The following is a 7,136-nucleotide window of genomic DNA, read 5'->3' on the forward strand; positions in this document are numbered from 1 at the left end:
GAAAAATAGAAGAAATTCAGGAAAAGAGGCTTAAGATGGTAGCTGATGCAAGAAAGAAAGCTTAATTTCCAAGCAGCAAAACTGCATCTAGGAATAGAGATAAAGTAGGGATTTCAAAATGGAGAGAAAAGTGAGGCAATGGGCCACTGAGTTTAGCTGAAGCAAGTACCCAGAAAAATGCTAAAATAATAATAACTGTGGCAATTGTTAAGGGGACTGTTTTTAGCACTGGGGTAGATAGAATATAATCAGTTTGGGCACAGTCCCTGTCCCCCACAGGGCTCACAGTCTTACTCCCCATTTTACAGATGAGGGAACTAAGGCACAGAGAAATGAAGTGACTTACCCAAGATCACACAGCTGACAAGTGGCAGAGCCAGGATTATAATAATAATTATTATTTTGGCATTCATTAAGCATTTACTATGTGCCAGGCACTGTACTAAACACTGGGGTGGATACAAGCAAATCAGGTTGGACACAGTCCTTGCCCCACATGGGGCTCACAGCCTCAATCCCCATTTTACAGATCTGGGAACTGAGGCCCAGAGAGGTGAAGTGACTTCATTCATTCAATCATATTTATTGAGTGCTTACTGTGTGCAGAACACTGTACTAAGCGACTTGCCCAAGGTCACACAGCAGACAAGTTGCAGAGCTGGGATTAGAAACCATGAACTTCTGAGTCCCAGGCTTCTGCTCTATCTACTATACCAAGCTGCTTCCAGGTCCTCTGACTCTCAAGCCTGTGCTCTATCCACTAGCCCGCACTGCTGGTCTGGAAAGCATGGGGATCCACAGGTGATGTTTAATGATAGGTGATGATTTGTTTACAAGTCCATGAAGAAAGATGGTATAAGTATTTTGAAGGTGTTCCGGGAAAACAAGGTGGGTGCTTCCTTGGTTGGGGGATTCCAATGGAGACTAGAGGATCAGTGAGGACCAGAGCCCCTAGAACAAAGTGGCGAGTGACAGATGGTCCTAACCAGTCCCATCCTAACTTGGCCAAATGTCTACAACCATTGTTTCCAATGTCTTGAGGTTTGACAAAAACCCAAGCACATCTCGCCTCAAGCACTGTCCCCTTTAATTTTTAAACTGGAGTGTATTTTAAGGGAAATTTTATCCGTGCGGTTCTGATTCACATGCAAGCAACTCATTTAAAATGCTGCTTGCTAAGAGCTACCTGATGTTTAGGGTCCTTTTATGCCTCTTGAACAATTCTTTTTATCATTCTTTTTTATAAAACTCTTGGATATTGGAAATCACTTTTTCCAGGTGGTGCACTGATCCGACCCCTAAAGTTTCCCTCAGAACTTGGATAGAGACCCAGAATCTGGGTCCAAATTTTTATCCCATCTCTCCCTGGTGATGATGGGAGCAGAGACCCAAGCAGCGATACCATACAGTTTTGTGGTGCCCAGAGAACAATGTGACCATTGATGCTAGTATTAAACTGGTCCCAAATTGGTTCTCGGGCACAAAGGCTGCATTTGAGGGAGTGAGGTATGAATTGGCAAACTGGGCCTGCTTTCCAAGCCAGTATTTCCTTTGGTTACATTAAGTACTCCACCCAGCTTCATTATACGGTGGCAAACCTCACAGCAACATGATGCTGGATTCACGGCCTCCTTCAAACCTGAACTTGGCCTCGGAACTATGTGAAGAGAAGAAGATATTTGTTCAGAGTGTGTTTTCCTTCAATAGATCTTGCCTTCCGTTGGCCACTTGGCAAAAAGTCCCAGTTGACCTCGGTGTTTCAGTGGTCCTGTGGTATACCTCACTTCCAGGAATCTCACCCATTCCCCGGTCAGAAAGCACCATCCACATATTTATACACAGTCTGATTCCAGGATGGGGGAATAATACCACTGGAAAGAATTTCCAGTCTGTCACTTTACAGACCACAGTTCCTACATTTCCTCTACAACTGGTAATAATATATATTTTTTTAATACCTTGCTTCTCAGACTCTCTAACTCCTACTCAATTTTTCAACCGACTTCTGGCTGGAACTGCAATCCCAAATCAAAAGAAACTGACGGATCCTGCCGCCTGAAGCAACGAGAGAGCCGTGTTATAATTAAGGGTTGGGTAGGTTCCTCTCCTCTCCCCCACCCTCCCTAACAGTTCTGCCTCCTTCGGGATTTGAGTGAGTGGGATCACCATGGAGCACTGAACAGGTGTGCTGGTTTCACCTGGACACTCTCATCATGCCTCTGCCAAGCCTCTAGCCCCAAGTCCTGGCTCCTGCCCCCTGCCAGTTGTAGCCCCCCAATCTGGCCCCCCTCACCATCTCAGCCCCAGCTGCTCAGGACCCCATAGCACAGGGTGACAGTTCCATGGAAACACATCGAGAGTCTCTCTGGAGAGAACACGCCAGCCAGTCTTTTCCGGGAATTGCCCACAGACCAGTGTCAGCTCTCTGGTCTCCTTGGCATATGTGGGCCTCTTGACAGAAGCCACATCTGGTTGTGGCAGTGGTCCCCTCGGGGGTCCCAGAGGCAGTGAAGATGGCTCATGCCCTGTGCACCTATTACAGACTACGAGGAAAAGGTCCCCCTCCAGGCTTTAGGCTCGTTGTGGGCAGGGAATGTGTCTACAAACTCTGTTATATTGTCCTCCCCCAAGCACTTAATACAGTGCTCTCCCCCTCTAGATTGTAAGCGTGTTGTGGGCAGGGAACGTGTCTATAAATTCTGTTATATTTTCTTCTCCAAAGAGCTTCCTACAGTACTCTTTCCTTCTGGACTGTAAGCTTGTTGTGGTCAGGGAATGTGTCTATCAACTCTGTTATATTGTACTCCCCCAAACGCTTAGTACAGTGCTCTCACCCTCTAGGTTGTAAGTGTGCTGTGGGCAGGAAACATGTCTATCAACTCTGTTACACTGTACTCCCTCAAGCACTTAGGGGTCTCCCCCTCTAGACTGTAAGTTCATTAGGGGCAGGGAACGTGTCTACTAACTCTGATATATTGTACTCTCCTAAGTGCATTGTACAATGTTCTGCACAGAGCACCCAGTAAATAAGACTGATTGATTGTTTTCCCTGCACACAGTAAGCACTCAACAAATACGATTGATGGACTGATTGCCAGATTAATGGAGGCTCCTCCATCAGATGCAGTTCCCCAGGGGAAGGACCACGGGGTTACAGCCTCGGGATCATTTTTACGGACTCCCCAGAGAGCCCCCTCTCTGTGGCTTGCAGAACCTCAACTCAAGCATTATAAAAAATTGTTTATAAGGTCAATCCAAAGTTGAGTTAAAACAATGCAGCTGGGGTTGATGGGTGGCATGCAATGAAAGGGTTGCAGCCTATAAATGGAACTGACTCCTTGTGGCTCCCCGTTGGAGCTGCCTGCCCAGGAGAAAGCCACTCGGGACGGTTTCTCTGTTCATTTAGGAAGCGTTAGTGCTTGTTTTAGTAGCTGTTCCCAAATGCCGCCACCCGCTCCCCCAAGCTGTGGTGAGGGGAGGGCTGTGCAGGAAATCGGAGACTCAACTCAAGTGGTGGGTGATTTGTTACGTGCCGGCTGGATAAATCCTGGGGAGTTTTGGGAAGCGGCCTAATTGATTCTTCCGTAGGGACCAAGGTTATCCAGGACCCCTGGAAAGAGTGACGTTTTCCGCCCAGAGAGCCAGGGCCGTGAGAGACTGCCCACCCCCACCTCCCAGTAATTAATGGAAAAGTGGTGCCAATGAACACAGGAGCATATGGGAAGTGGGAACACTGGAAGCCAAGACTCTTGACTTCCTCAAGAGGCCTGTGCCAACAGAAGTTATACATTGCCCTTGTTTCCTCACAAAAAGCTCCTTTACTTGGGTAAAAGACGGGCCCCAAGGCTCTGGCAGCCTGCACCTTGCTAGGGCCGCCTGAACATGTCTTTCTGCCTTTCTGGTATGGTGTTTTTCATCATTAGTTGGCGTGACTAGTCACAAGGCACAGGAAAACTTTCCTGTAATTTCTTTGGCCATAGACTCTCCTTCCCACCCACCCCCACCCCCGCCATCCACACATGTATGCACACCTCATCTCCCTAACCTCTGCCTCCGTCCAGCTCCTAGTTTCAGAGTGCAAATTGGTACATGTGAGTACTTGGAGTGATCCACATTTCAATCAATCGATGGTACTTACTGAACCCTTACTGTGTGCAGAGCACTTTACTTGAAGGAGGGGGGACATCTTTTTGTTATAAGAACAGAAAGGCAAAAACAATGCCAGTACTGAGTGAAACCATTGGACTATCCAGATCAATAAATCAATCAATGGTATTTATAGAGTGCTTATTCATTCCTTCAATCGTATTTATTGAGTGCTAACTGTGTACAGAGCACTATACTAAGCACTTGGAAAGTACAATTTGGCAACAGATAGAAACAATCACTACCGAACAACGGGCTGTGTGCAGAGCACTGTACCAAGCACTTGGGAAATCCAGAGATACAAAAACCCTGGAAGAAACAGTGATGTTCCATTCTGTGAGAAGCAGCATGGAGTCGTGGAGAGGTCCTGGGAGTCAGAAGGTCAGGATTCTAATTCCAGCTCCGCCACTTGTCTGCTGTGTGACCTTGGGCAAGTCACCTCACCTCTCTGGACCTCGGTTACCTTGTTGGTAAAATGGGGATTGAGACTGTGATCCCCACGTGGGACAGGGACTGGGTCCACCCCATTTGCTTGCATCCACTCCAGCACTTAGTATAGTGCCTGGCACATAGTAAGCACATAATGAATACCATAATTATTATTATTCTATCAGTGACAGTCATTTTTCTACTTCCTTTTCACAACTCACCTATATTTTCTACTAAGATACTCTTCTTTCCAATGATATCCTGGTCCAAGCTGTTCAGCAAATAGGCCAACAAGACAGCAAGTGACAGTGAGCCTCAGGCCCTTTGGTTATTGTGAGTTTAGCATCACCTTCTCTGCAAAGAGGATCAGTCCCTAGATTGGGTTTGGGGGTCATTTGGGGAGGAAAAGAGTCAATCAGTGATATTTATTGAGTGCTTACTGTGTACAGAGCACTGTACTAAGCAGCCAGGAGGCTACAATGTAGCATTATAACAGAGTTGGTAGACAAGTTCCCTAACCACAATGAGAAGCAATTCCCTTCAGCTACCAACTATGGCTGCTGCTGCCTGTGGGATACAGGTGTTGGGTTGATAAGTGAGTCTGGAGGGAGTACCTGTGCCACAATTGTTCAAATGAATAGTAACTCCGTCAGCAGCATCATATTTAAATACAAAAGACAATTATAGATTAATAGATTAGTAGGCTGCTCCCAGACAGAAAAAGTTCTTGCAGTACTGGCTCAGAAAGAGCTGATGATACTGATTTGGCCTCAGGGAGGGCAGAGTTGCAATCAGATGTTCAGATTTCTCTCCCTCTCTTGAAGGGAAAGCACAGCGTGTACTGGAGACTAGAACGGAAAGGTGAAGTTGACACAAGAGATAAAGGCACTCACCAAGATGCTAGGCAAGAGTGTTATGCCGGCTACCCCTTTCATTTTCTTTTTGCACTCAGCTGAAACAGGGATCGCATCATAGGGAATATAAGAAAACTTGTCTTCTGTGTGACCTTGGGCAAACCACTTAACTTCTCTGTGCCTCAGTTACAATGGGGATTAGAACTGTGAGCCTCATGTTGGAAACAGTTCATGTCCCAACCTGTTGACTGTGTCCAACCTGATTACCCAGCACTTGGAACAGTGCCTGGCACATAATAAGTGCATGATGAGTCCCATAAAAAAAATTTGGGAAAAATTCCTGGGCCCTTTCTGCACCGGTTCTTGATGAGTGGCTAAGTTGTCTTCTTCTAACCAGTTCTCTCCCTTCCCTTGATGGAGAGTTGGTCTTATAAGGTGAGGAAAAGCGACTAACATCTGTGCCTGTGTTTTTATCAGCCGTTTATCAGATTTTTGGTCAGCTGCGATGGAATGAGGGCAGAGTGTGCAAAAGAGGTGGGGAGGGAGGATCAGAGATGAAGAGAAGGGAGAAGAGGAGAAGCAGAAAGTGTGGAAGCTTCAAGGGCTTTACAGACATTACATCATTCAACATCACAAAATGGCAAATCTGCATCTGAAAAAAAAGGCTGGTATTTCTTAACATCAGAAAAGTTTGCTGCATGGCTCTGAATGCAATGGAGGGGGAATGTGGAATAGTCAGTCAGTCAGTCTTTATTCAGTATTTATTGAGTGCTTACTGTGTGCAGAGCACTGTAGTAAGCGCTGGAGAGAGAACTTTTATAATAGACACATTCCCTGCCCACAATAAGCTTACAGTCTAGAGTCTACAGTCTTGCCAAATCCAAAGGCCTCTACTCTATTTTAATCCTTCTCAACCTCTCAGCAGTCTTCAACACTATCATCCACCCCCCTTCTCCTGGAAACATTATCCAACCTTGGCTTCACTGACACTGTCCTCTCCTTTTCTTATGCTGTTGAGTCGTTCCCAACTTGTAACGACTCCAAGGACACATCTCTCCCAGAACACCACACCTCCACCTGCAATTATTCTAGTAGTATATCCATAGAGTTTTCTTGGTAAAAATGTGGAAGTGGCTTACCATTGCCTTCTTCCATGTAGTAAACTTGTTTCTCCACCCTTGACTCTCTCCCATGCCACTGCTGCCCAGCACAGGTGAGTTTTGACTTGTAGCAGATTGCCTTCCACTCACTAGCAACTGTCCAAGCTAGAAATGGAAAGGGTATGTCTCTGCTTGACTCTCCCTCCCGAAGTTGAGACTGACAGAATACTGAAAACTCTCCAGGTGCGATTCTGAGGGAGTCCCCTCCTGGTTCTCCTCTTATCTCTCTGGCCGTTTATTCTCAGTCTCCTTCATGGGCTCCTAACTAAGGGAGTCCCTCAAGGTTCAGTTCTGAGTTCCCTTCGATTTTCCATCTATACCCACTCCCTCGGAGAACTCATTCACTCCCTTGGCCTCAACTACCACCTCTATGCAAATGATACCCACTGTGGTTGTGAGAAGCATTGTAGCTTAGCAGAAAGAGCACGGGCTTAGGAGTCAGAGGTCATGAGTTCTAATACCGGCTTCGCCACTTGCCAGCTGTGTGACTTTGGGCAAGTCACTTAACTTCTCTATGCCTCAATTACCACATCTGTAAAATAGGGAT

At 46.3% G+C, this 7,136-nt stretch overlaps 1 non-coding gene across 1 annotated transcript; it reads right to left on the reverse strand.

Annotated features, from left to right (window-relative positions):
* Positions 1-6,652: 6,652 nt before the first annotated feature.
* LOC119929333 lies at positions 6,653-6,790 on the reverse strand. The gene has a single exon (XR_005451462.1). It is a non-coding gene; the product is annotated as a small nucleolar RNA SNORA7 (small nucleolar RNA).
* Positions 6,791-7,136: the final 346 nt, after the last annotated feature.

Source organism: Tachyglossus aculeatus, chromosome 5 (assembly GCF_015852505.1).
Source record: "Tachyglossus aculeatus isolate mTacAcu1 chromosome 5, mTacAcu1.pri, whole genome shotgun sequence".
Taxonomy (NCBI): Eukaryota; Metazoa; Chordata; class Mammalia; order Monotremata; family Tachyglossidae; genus Tachyglossus; species Tachyglossus aculeatus.